This window comes from Talpa occidentalis, unplaced genomic scaffold (assembly GCF_014898055.3).
Source record: "Talpa occidentalis isolate TD23 unplaced genomic scaffold, MPIMG_talOcc4v2.1 talOcc4.7, whole genome shotgun sequence".
NCBI classification, from domain to species: domain Eukaryota; kingdom Metazoa; phylum Chordata; class Mammalia; order Eulipotyphla; family Talpidae; genus Talpa; species Talpa occidentalis.
Window position 1 is genome coordinate 79513037 of NW_023605083.1, and position 13257 is coordinate 79526293.

Sequence of the window (13257 nt, forward strand, 5' to 3'; positions counted from 1 at the left end):
AGCGGGGAGCAGGACAGACAGACTGACGAAATACACTGCTGAGGGGAGCAGCGGGCACGGCAGGAGAGGTCTGTGCGCCATGTGGGACCCTCGCCGGTGGCCAAGGATCTTACCGGTGCTGCATAGACTGCAGGCAACTTTGCAGCCCAGCACTCAACTGCTGTGCCACCGGGGAGGCCCGGAAAGGAAGCCTTTTAAGAGGAGGTGCAGGGCAGAGAGAGACAGAGGCGGCTTTGCACGCTGGGCCGCTGTGAGCAGCATAGTGTGAAGTTTCTCAGTACAATCAGTAGGACTCAGCATTCAGTATGCACTGGCATAATGTACTGCAGAAGATTCTTAAAATTCAGTGTGAGGGACAAAGCTTATAACTGCATAAGGTGCCTGACCGTGCTCAGCGCTGAGTAGGCAGGTGCTATATTCATGTCTGGGAGGATTGCCTTAGACTCAAGTCTCCAACACCACATGCCTGGCCGATGTGGATGTTCAATAGGTGCTTACCAAAATAAGCAGAATGGAAAGGGTGACATGAAGCAAAAGCTTACAAATTAAAGACTGTGTGGAATTAAACTAAATCTCAAGGCACACCTTGGAGACCTGGCAGTGGCTCAGGGATACCAGGAAGTGGCGAGTCGACTGTAGCAGTCGGCAGAGGGTTTATGAAAGAGACATCTCCACATTGCCTTGAAGGTAAGCAACCTGGGGAAGCATCTGGAAGAATTCAGACATACAAGCAGGCTGAAGGAACGGTAAAGCAACAGAGCCAAGCCTAATCTGATGTGCTCAGGGTGGAGAGGAGGATCAAGTGGGAGCAAATGAGAGACTGAGTGATGGGTCACAGTGGAAAGTAAAGTCGATGACAAACAGAGTTGATTTTCAGAGGCCACTGAGAGGCAGGCAGAGATAATCAAATGGGAGGAGCGTGGGGATACTTGAAGGCCATTGCCAAGTAAGGCTGCCAGTCCCTGCCTTCCCACCTGTACTTTGATGCAGGGTCTAATCCTCCCAGTCCATGTGCCAAAGAAGACCAGAGCATAAGACCTTCTCCCTCAGGAGGAAGAGAGGGCTGGAGTTTTGCTGCTCAGGCCCTGGATTCCATGTCCTTCAGGCTATGGGCCTCATCTCATCAGTCTTTATGTGGAAAGGGCATGAAACAGGGCCTCTTCTTCCGGGGTTCCTGGCTTCTCCTCTGTCTCCACACCATGACTGCTAACCTTTTGAGTTGAAAAACTGATTCCTGCCCTGTCCTAATCAGCCCCATCTTATAAGACCAGGTTTTAGATCTATATATTCTGTCCTGTCTAGGGACAGAACTTGTCATAGATAGAATCTAAAGCCAAGAGAGATCATCTTTCATCTGACTGAAAAGACACTCTGCCCAAGAGATCAGACACTGCTGAACATCAGTACGGTCAGTGGTGTCCCAACTTAGACCATGGACTCTGTAACTTATAATGCAGGGCCTGCCATCCAGGGCACTCCATCCATGGCTCAGTTCAGTGCCCAATGACTTCCTATTCCCACCAACCTCCCCATGAAGATCCAAGCATGTCTTGAACTGGAGCCATGGAGTTGATGATAGATCTGTTTTCATCTAAATAATACGAAGTCCCAGAGAAATGTAGAGTGTCCTGTATGTTCTTTATATTCCAACAGCCCCATAAGAGAGGGTGAATGAATCTTAAGGAGAGATTATGTATCTGCTGCTTTGCCAGCAATGTGTTCTAGCATACTCCTAGGTGTTTACAGAACATGGAGTGAGGGGAGATTTTTTTGCCTCCATCTTGAACTTATTAAGATGCCAACAGGTTTCACACAAGTGGATAAGGACACATAGCCAGCCCCAGAACAGGTGCATGTCCACCAGGCCAATACCTCCCCTAAGTTACCCAGAATGTTAGGGGGGAAATATTTGATCAGCAGTGATGGGAGGTCCCAACTTCACTGGATCAACTTTTCAAGATACCACCAGTCTCCTGGTTGGGAAGCAGTCCAGGGACCTGACAGGAGTAGATATCAGGCTAGTGTCAGCCTCTTATAAGAACATCTGTCTGTGCCCACCCTTATAGACTTGTCCTGGGTCATGTCCCCACTGGCCTGGTGACAGGCTAGCCTCCTCTCCTGCACCAGCAGGGAAGGGACAGGCTTCAGGATACACTGGTGACAGTTACCTTTCTCCTATTTACCTGCAGTGATGGGTGGCTGGCTGATTTCTATATCTACAAGTTCAAACCCTGAATTAGCATTTTACTCTTTCCAGTGTCTCACTTTACATATTATCTGTCCTCACACATCACTCTGCTGGAGTGCATGCACGGGGCACTCCTTATCTATGTCAGCATGTGTCTCTGAGGCCAGGAGCAGAGGATGAGCTATGATGCAAGGGAGAACATCACCTGGATTGACGGGCAGCTCTAATCTCTGATGACTTAGAATTTTCAGGCTGCCCAGTATCATATCCATTGGGATGCGTAATCAGTCATGTCTGCCCTGGGGATGAAGCAGGACAGGTCTGAACGGATGTCAGGAGCAGTGTCTTATGAATGCCCTGATCATTCAGGAGGAAATGCATAGGGGCCTGTCCCAGCTCTTCCACCTAACAGTTAGGAAAGCATTTACTTTCCAGGAGTCTTCATTTCTTTTCCTGAAGATATGCTAATAGTTACCTCTTGGTGAAAAAATAAAACAAAACAACAAACTTCTTCAACTAAGCAGCTCATGCAAATTGCCTGGTTCAAAGAAATACTTGACACATGGAACTGTTTTCAAACTTCCAAAACATCTGTGACAGGTGACAGGACTCTAGCCTATGCACATTCTCACTGAAATTCTCTTTCCAACCCAAGTTTCTCTATATAGGACTAAAAGATTTCAAGTGGCTCTAACGAGTTGAGGGGGACAGAGCGTTCAGTCCCGTGGCCCCTAGCTTTCTCTGTCATCTGTGCTCCTGCCTACCAGGATGGTGTTCTGGGGAAGTGCCGGGACCCTGAGAAGATACCATGAAACAGATCCCAAAATGCTTTGGGAAGACATTACCATAGTAGCTGAGCCCAGGAGGGTCATGCGGCTTTCGCATCTGATAGCATCTGTGCTGGGGCTTCGATACGTCTGTGGCGTATCCTTCAGGTGCTTCTAATTCGGCTCAGGGAACCCTGCCACTGGTTCCAAAGGCACCACTCGTCAACCCCAATGAGAGGGGATGTGAAAGGCAGAGTGTGGCGGTCCTTATGGTGTCTCCAGAGACCTCTAAACTTGCTCTCATTACCCACAGCACTCCTCTGGGTCAGATCGATGGTTTTCAACCTTGGCTGCATGGTAGGAAGTTTTAGCTCTGCCTCAGAATGTAGAAGTCAGAATCTCTGGGGATAGATCCCAGAATTCAACATTTTAAAGCTCCCCAGATGATGCTAAAGTGCAGGTAGGATGGAGAACCACACCTTCGCACCAGTGACTGTCAATTTTTGTTGTGTACACAAATCACTTTTGGATTTTGTTAAACTGCAGAGCAGGTCTGGGGTGAGATCTGAGGCTCTGCTTCTTTTAGTGCTGGTGCTCTGGTGTGGGAGCACACTTGAGTAGCAAGGCTCAGCAGCCTTCCTCGTCACCACAGCTGTAACTGTTTAACACCCTCCCCCACAGATTCAGTGCTGCGATTTCTCAGGACCAACAATGAGCAGAAACCTCCTCTGCTCGAGCCCCTCACCCTTTGCCCCCCAGCTCCACGTCAAACCCCTACGGCTGAGTCTTATCCATCAGCAGGTACTTTGGAAACTGGAATCTCACCTCAGGTTCAAACCTCTGGCGGTAGGGCCTTCCTGGTGGCCTGGGGGTTAAGGCTCAGCACTCACTGTGTAAAGCAACCAACCCATTCCGAGCAGGTTTATGAAGGGTTCTAGCAGCCACATGCTCTTCGCCGTGGTTTGTAGTCGCCGCACGCCTCCGTACACTCCACTCCTCCACCCTCGACACCGCACCACCACCGCCCCGCACTCTGCTGCACCACCCTTATAAACCAGTCTCTTAGCTCAGGTGGACCCACTTCAGGTGCCCGCCATCAGGCATGCACCCAGGATCACAGGGCTCCCTCATCTATCCTGATGGCGGAAGGGCAGAAAAGCCTGATACCTTTTACCTTACCCTACACACTGCTACGGCCTAAGTTTAATCCCCTGTCAGGGAGCTGACCCACATGGCACAGCAGACCTTTCCTGTCTCACTCTCTGCTTCCTTCAGCAGTGTATTTCAGTCAATCCACCTGTTCTGCTCCCCGCTCTATCTCTGGTGTATCGTCACACTTTGCTCCCCATACCTCTGGCCTGCACCCCAGTTCGCCAATGCAAAAAACAAACAAAACACAGCAAGCATCCTGGTTGTATAAGTCAACTTTCTTTTTTTTTTTTGGTAAAGATTTATTTATTTATACAAGAACCAGGGTACAGGCCAGATGTATGGGAAGGTGAGAGGATTCACCAGAGACAGAGTGGGGGACAGAACAGGCAGACTGACGAAACACACTGCTGAAGGGAGCAGCGGGCGAGACAGGAGAGGTCTGCCATGCCATGTGGGATTCTCGCCAGCTGACTGGGATTGAACCCATGCTGCAGAGGCTGCAGACAGCTTCACAGTGCGGTGCTCAACTGCCCGCACCACCAGGGAGGCCCCCTACATTTTTTAAAATATTTATTTATTTATACAAGAACTGGGGTACAGATCAGATATGAAGGAGGGTGAGAGTATTTACCAGTGGCAGAGCAGGGAACAGAACAGGCAGATTGACTGAAATACACTGCTGAGGGGAGCAGCAGGCAAGACAGGAGAGGTCTGCTCTGCCACGTGGGTACCTCCCTGGCTGGCCGGGATCGAACCCACACTGCAGAGGCTGCAGACAGCTTCACAGCACTGCGCTCAACCACCTACACCACCAGGGGAGGCCCTGTATAAGTCAACTTTCTATTCCAATGTCATCATCTACACCAACAGTATGCATAGAACTCTGGAAAGCAAATATAAAACTCTTCCATGTTTAAATAAACTGAGAAGTTCTGAGCTAGCCAATTTGAAATTTGAAGGCTTTTGTAGCATGGAATTTATCAGATACTCTAACTACATGTAAGCATTCATCAATTGAAAGCATGCAGTGGTACCAAACTTATTTGACTAGAGAACACTTTACTTGTGGGATACCTAATAACATTTTGTAGAATCGGTGAGCTATAAAACCCATTTTGGAAAATGTTACTTTAGATTTATTTCTACAGACTTGAGATAAGCATAGGGGTAAATTAGTATGGAGATTGCTGGTTGGAATTGTCTATCAGCATGCAAGAAAGGAGAACCCTCTATGGAATTTCATGAATTGTTCATGTGTCTGCAACCATGAGAGCGAAAGACAGAGCCTGAGAAAGAGATGGTCAAAGGTGTTAATTTGCCATAGTTTTGAGAAATAAGTGGGATAATTTTTATGGCTGCTGGAAAGGAATAAATTGCTGCTGCAGTGTTTATGGCTCTGAGGAGAAAGGTTGAAACTAAAATATTCTTGCAAAGTCAAAGGTCTCAGGAAATGGGCCAATGGAATGGATGCTACTCTGTCGAGGATATGATTTCCTCTTTTCCAATTTATTATTTCCGAAATAGAAAATATTCCTGGACTAGTTGGGGGATACAAGCAGGGCAGCCCGCTGTACGTGGGCAAACATCCCATGTAGAATATGGATGGATGCTTGCTGAGATGTTTCTTGCTTTATATTCACAGGACATTAGTCTCCAGGAAATAGATGGATTTGGGGGAAATGCCAGCATCTTAACAGCTCTGACTGAGTTTCTACTCTTGTATCCTGCTCCTTGGAGAAATTGGATCTTACTGTTTTACCCCAAAAACACAGGTTCCTAATGAACACTGGCCAGTGGTTGGGGATATTACCCCTAGAGAGAACACCCAGATGGTGATTACCTTGGCTTGACTGCTGGGGCTCTCGCTTACTCACAAGACTGAAGTGGACAATCCTGATACTTAGCCCCAGAACATGAGATTCTCACATCTAGACTCAGTCACATCTGCTGGCCACAGAGTCATGAGGTCAGGACACTGATGTATCATCCCTGCTTTACCCACCACACTGCTGAGGTGGACAGTTCTCTTTGGAATTTTGATATCTACATGAAGAGACAACTTCAAAATTAGGAGCCTCTGGCACCAGCTTAATGGGCAGGCATGCATTTCTTGGTGTATCCTGGTTTTACTTCAGTGTAAACTGAACTCTGCTGTCATCTGAATTTATTTTCTGATCAGGTTGTGTTGGTTAAGGCTTAGTTGCATTCAATAGAAACAGTTCTGGAGGTTGAAGGGAAAAAGGCTTTATTACTAGGTCTTAGGTGGCTTATAAAATAATTGGTAGGGCTGAAAGGCCAGGAGAAGCTCTCAGTAAAGACTCCTTTGCCTCAGAATCAGACCTCCTGCTGGAGCAGATCTTGCCTGCTGCTCCGAGCCTCTGTCCTGCCTCTCCCTGCAGAATTTAGATTTCAGTTAAGTCTTGTACAAGTGCCTCTGGATGAGAGGACCTAGAGTGCAGTCAGTTTCCTTAGCACAAGAGAGTCTGGGAAATGTAGTTTTTAGCTTCCCTAGTTTCTGCAGCACAGTAAGACATAAGAAACGCAAGTCAGAACAATTTCCTTGTGAGCAAATATATAGTACCTGTCACTGGAGTGACAGAGCACTGTCATTGAATGACTGATGGGACCTATTTTAACCATGAGACAAACATAGAACTGCTGATGGGAACTGCTCATTTGAAACGCACTGCTTCTGATCGAACAGAGCTGCCAAGACAATTTTGTAAAGTCCTGGAAACCAGGTCAACTATCACTACATTGCTGCTTATTGATGTCATAACATTCACTATACCAGAATTCTACAGCATTTGAATTCTGGAACTTAAGGGGACTCTGAGGAGTCTGCTCAGAACCATTCATTTCAATAGAGATTATCATATAGTTTGCTAACTCTTCACTTTCAAACCTGTCTTCCCAGCTAGAATGGCAGTTTTCAAGAAATGTATCTTAGTCATCATTTTACCCCCAGAGTTGAGCTTGCATCCAGGTGCATGGCAGGTGCTGCATAATCAAAGAAGGGAGGAACAGAGGAAAGAGCAAAGCCCCACAGAGGAGACTTCACCTAACCAGACCTGGTCTATAAGCTTTGGAGAAGGGCCAGGGAAAGCCTAATCATCCTGTCTCTAGAATGTCCAGAGATGTCTCCTTTTCCCAGGTGGAGGCCAGGGACAGGATGAGCAGCCAGTGGTGAAGTTGCCTGAAGGGTGTACCCTCTTGTGGAGTCCTCTGTGGTGACCAGGGCTACTGCATTCCCAGAAGTGGGCCAAGTTAGGAGGCAAGGCAGAGTCCAGTGTGAATCTGAGGGAGAAGTCCATAGTGAGAAAAGACCCTTTCCCCAAAGAACAGAGATGGAAGTACAAAACCAGGGACGCTGGGTGCCGCAAAGAGGACTAAGAGGTTGGTAAAAGGGAGGTGTTGGTTCAGGTGGCATAGCTGAGAATGGGTGGTACCCTCTGCTGAGTTCTTTCTGGATGAAGCCTAATACATACAAAGAGGTACCACAATCAAAAGAACGAGCACCCAGGATCAGGAACCAGAGTCTGGGAGCCGGTGTCTCTGTCTCTTCAGGTTGCTTTCTACTACTATGTACTGTCTTTTGTCCTGCCTGATTAAAGGAATAGGTCTGTGCACACAGGTGGAAGTGGGTGTCTGCATGGGAGTCTGCTGTGGCTCACAGCACAGCACAGAGACAGTTCAGTGATTAAATAGCATCCCATTCTCTTCCCTCAGTACACCCTGCCTTCTCCAATGTCTTCTGGGCTGCCTTACACCTCACTGGGTGTGCATAAAACTATTAGTGAGTCTTTATTGCATTTTGGTGAGGAAATTATATGAAAACAGACCAAGCATTGCTGTTCTGAGGTTAAATACTTTTCACTAGGCTGATATATAACCTAACTGGGAATTTTTTTACTTGTCGTGAATCAAAATAATATGGTTAGTATTTAGAATTTTATTCCCAACCCAGCAGTAACAAATACTACACAGTAGGGCAATTATTTTAATGAGCATGTACAGGCTATCAGTGTTAGATGGAGTATTTGCTAGATGTATACTCATAATTATGTGTTTCCTGGTGGTGGAGGTGTGTGTGTCTCAGGAGGGACCCTATAGCATAATACTGAGAACAAGAAAGCAAAACCACTAATAACTTTCTTTCGTTGGTGAGTTCCAGGATACTCCATCTCCCCTCCTCCCCAGGATGAAGTGGCTGGTAAACCTAAAATGACTCCATACTCCTCCCATGCTTAAAGGATTCATGTGAGTACTTATTGATGTGTGGTGAGGGTAGTGAGGAGAGAATACCAGCTTCCATTTTTACAGTGGCTAGTGGCTACTTTGTGCTGAGAACCACATTACCTAAGATATATTTTGAATTTTATGTTAACCCTGGAAGAAAGGTGTTGCTGTGCTGATGTGGCCTGTGAAGTAATTAGACTCCCAGAAGTTAAATAGGCTTAACCTCCCTATATATTACATCATTTACTCATTCAATCACGTATGAAGAAAGCCATGTACAGTTGTACTGGTTGTGCACTGCACAACTCCAAAGGGCTCAATTCATGTGGACAACTATGAATTTTTGAGGTTCTTAACCTGTGCAATCATGTGAAATCTATTAAGTGTGTGGGGAAGGAATGCATGACGAAATAACCTTTATACATAGTAATATGAAGACATCTGTCTATAAAATGCATATTTTAGAATGTCATATTGATTTTTGAACACAGATTCCAGAACTTGAAATTTAGGTAAGACGTTCCCTTATGAATTTGATACTGGGCCTCTCAGGTTGTTTTGTAGAGGAGGGACTTAGACCTCTTCACCAGAGGTAATCTGCATAATCACATCCCCAACTTGGTCTTATTCTCCCCGTGTGCTCTGATTTTCACACATGCGTTGCTCAGATGTAGCGTGTACCTTCCTTTCTGTTTTGTCTATGTCTGATCCTGGCCATCCTTTGGCTTTGACCACAATAGCTTGCTTCTCACATCTTCCTGAGGTTTGCTCTGGTAGTCCACCCCTGATTTCAGCTTCATTACCCAGCTTTAGGCTGACAGCCGGTAGTGGTCTCGCCCCATTATGTGGCTACGCTAGGATGCGGAGAGGTTAAATACTTTGAAGGTGCCACCTCTGCAGAAAACTTTTCTGCATCTTCTCTTTGGGGAAGTTTCTTTAGAGCTTTGACTTGGCCTTTCTGTTGTTTCTCCAGACTTGAGAATCTTTACCTTTGGGGAATGAATATGCCTCTGAGAAACAGACAAAAGTCACTGGAGAAAGGGAGTGGAGTTGGGTTGATCAAAGTAATATGTGGCTGTAAAAATGGAAGCTGGTATTCTTGTGTACCTTGTGACCTGTCAATGGTTCTGTATCTTCCCCCATTAACAATTGAAGTAAAATTGGGCCTCCCTGGTGGTGCAGGCGGTTGAGCGCCACACTGTGGAGCTGTCCATAGCCTCTGCAGCGCAGGTTCAATCCTGGCCAGTTGGCAAGAATCCCACATGGCGCAGCAGACCTTTCCTGGCTCGTCCGCTCAGCAGTGTACTTTAGTAGATCTGCCTGTTCTGCTTCCCACTCTCTCTGGTGAATCCTCTCACACACACCCATACCTCTGGCCTGTACCCCAGTTCTTGTATGCATAAATAAATAAATCTTAAAAAATAATTGAAGCAAAATTGAGAGATAAACTAAAAATGAAATAATTGACCAGTCCTCATCAAAATCGCCAAGATCATGAAAGAAAATTAAAGAATGAACATTGGCTAAAAGAGCTGTGTCAACTGTGATGTGGGGTCTTGGATTCAATCCTGTAGTAGAAAGAAAACATTAGTGGACAACTGATAAAAGCCAAATTATAACTATAGGTTAGTTAATAGTTTTGTACCAATCTTAATTTCCAGGCTTTTGTTCCTTGTGCTGTGGTTATGTTAACATTGGGAGAAGCTGGGTGAAGGGTACACATGAACTCTAGACTATATTGTGCCTTCTCTGAAAGTCTAAAATTGTTTCAAATCAAATTTTTTTTTTTTTAATGTGGGCAGGAAGCATCCCTAGTGGTGCAGGGGTTAAAGACTGCACTATCAATCTATCGCCAGTCACTGCAGCACTAGTTTGATCCCCAGCCAGGGAGCTAACCCACATGGCGCAGCAGACCTCTCCTGCCTTGCCTGCTGCTCCCCTCAGCAGTGTATTTCAGTAGATCTGCCTGTTCTGCTCCCCACTCTCTCTGGTGAATCCTCTCACCCCCCACACCTCTGGCTTACACCCCAGTTCTTGTATGCATAAATAAATAAATCTTTTTAAAAAATCATCTAGCTATTAGAAAGCCTAGTAAATAACTCACACATTTAAAAAAGGGGGGCAGGAACCCCCACTTGGGAAGAAATGAAAGGAAATGCTATCTTACCCAAATTCCTTTCTCCTACCAGTATCTCATATATTTGCAGGGAAAATATATCACCATTTTGTTAACACAGAGCATTTTGCTGTCGCTGACCCCTCCATTTTAAGAATAACTAGTCCCCATCTTCATAACTGTCCCCATAACCTATGTTCATCATCTGTTTTCAGTTTCCACCATAGAATCCCAGGTATAAATCCCCTTCCAAATGCTCATTCTCACTCTCAGACTTGTTTTGGGGGTTGCTATCATTCTCTACCCGATAGACCCCATTCTTACAGACTGCACCGTGGGGCTCGATTCCAGCCACTCACTGGTGGCCTTGCTCCTCCCAAAGGAGTTATACCTCAAGTTATACCTCAGCCCAGCTCTTCAGCTAGAAGACAGGAGCTAGGAACCTGGAGTTTCAGATGCATTTGAGCAAAAGCAGTATTGCTGAGAGCGAAGAGATTAACTGTTCTGAAATGCAACCTCCTTTAACACATGCAGGTGCATTTATTGCCAATACAGATTTGCGCAGCCATGATTTGTGTGTTTTGTGACTTCAAACTTGAATTCCTGGGAAAGTCGAAATGAATCAATTAGAGAGTGATGGAAAAAGCTGCATTTTATTCAATTCAAAACCATTTGTCAAATTCCACCATGGAGCAGACTCTGCACTATGTAGTGATAGCACAGAGATGATTAAGAGGTGGTCTTTGTTCCTGAGCAGAAGCAAGTGTGGTGGAGTGAGATGCCACAATACAGAGTTTAATGTGAAATGGGGAGGGAGGGAGAGAAGCTCTTGGGCAAAACCAGTTTTTTTTTTTTTTTTTTTCCTGGAGCAATGAAAGGGCATCTGCTAGATGCTGAACAGAATGTTAATAGCATTGGAAGGAGGAAATGGCCTCTGAGTGTGTCTCATCTTCACTCAATACTTGGAACAGCAGCTCATGTTTCCTTCCCAAGCCCTTCCTTCCCAATGTCCTTCTACTGGCCACACCTGCAGATACCCTGCTAAGTGATAACTCACTGACTCCTCAACGCACCTGCCCATCAACTGGGGAATCTTAGTAAAATCTTAGTAAAAGTCCATAATCCCCAGGCTCCTACCCACCCACCCCAAGACTGCAATTCAATAGAACCAATGAGCTGCTACTTTACAGATTCATTTCAAGCAAGGACTTTCTCCATTGTCCCTTTAACAAGAGAACATGTGCTGCTGTGGGCACTTGCACATAGCAGGCCAGAGGGAGTAATGCGTAGGGCCAGAGCCTCTACGTTGTACCACCCCAGGAGGCACCAGACACATGGATATAATGTGAGTGTTGCTTTCTATGCTGAGGCTAACTCGGTCTAGGTCACAAGAAACAGCGTGGATCATAATCTGTGGGACAGATTGTTTCCCACACCACACATGGTACAAAGTAGTCCTGCAAGGATTGAAAATAGTAAGATGCTCAGAGTCCTGTAGCCTCTGTCTTGGCAAGCGGGAGCCACTTCTGAAGGTGGAGGGGGCTCACAGAATCCACCAGGCCATAAAGAACCCCTGATAGGAGCCAGGCAGTCAGGCTAAAGTATCGGATAGAGTTCTGAACCCCCACGGGCCACGTGCACAGACCCTGCTCATCCTTCTCCATCAGCATCTCGTGTCCAGTGCACAGCTGAGGAGTGACAATGAATATTCATCCTCTGGCTGCTCCAGAGTCACTTGACTCTCTGCATATGCAAAATCAGAACTTGCTGGGACTGGCAGGGAGGGAAGATTCCCCCAAAGAAAACATCTGATAGAGTGGGTTGAACCAATGTGAAAATAAAGCCAGGATGGTAAAAGAAAGAATATGATGGAAGTGACTTCCATCTCTGCACCTGCTTGTAAGATGCCATCCTGGGGAGAGGAACAGTCACACCAAGGAAAGAACACAGCCTTGGCCTGAAGACAGGTTAAGTTTAGCTCCTGCTTACCCATTCATTTGCCCTCTCTCAGGACCTAAGGCAAAAAGAGAAAAAGGAGTAAAATAATAGTATCTTTGCCTAGAGGCAATTAGAGATTGGTTGGATAACTATCTAAATAGAGCAACACATGTACCTTTAAAAAAACACGCTGTTTCTTATTTAGTACCTACTGCATGCTAAGTGTTTTGAGGTTTGTTTTTTTTTATCTCATTTACTCCTCATAATTCCTCTGCCAAGGCAGCTGCTGTGATCTCCACAGTAAAGATGAAGAAACTCAGAAAAATTAAGTGGCTTTGCTGCAGTCATGCACCTCATAAGAGGTGAATTCAGACTTTAAATTGAGCTTTTACAGGATCTAAAGTTTGTGTTCTTGCCTTACAACTCTTCTGCCTCTTATGACATATTTTTTTTAAAAAAATTCTAATATTTCAGGCCATCGTGAGATAGACACTGGTCCCAGCATGGTAAAGGGTAATCAGAGCAGATTCTCCACCAGGACCAACTCAGCCTAGGAAAACATCCAGGGATCAACCATGCTTGGATCATGAAGTCTTTTTAAAAGCCATTTGCCTGTTGGCACCATCTAAACGAGGCAGCCCCCTCATGGGCAGGCGGGAACAGCATAGCATGAATGGGGAACTGTCCTTCAAGTGGGCACTGCAGGCCTGGAGTAGCAGGCCACACTCTATCTTCAGTACTTACCACCGGTCAGGCTCTGGCCTGGGGCAAAGCATTCAGTCCCTGCCACTGCCTGACACCCCATGTACTCGGATAGGGAAATGGGGTAGCTAGGAGGATTTCGATGACTTGCTCGT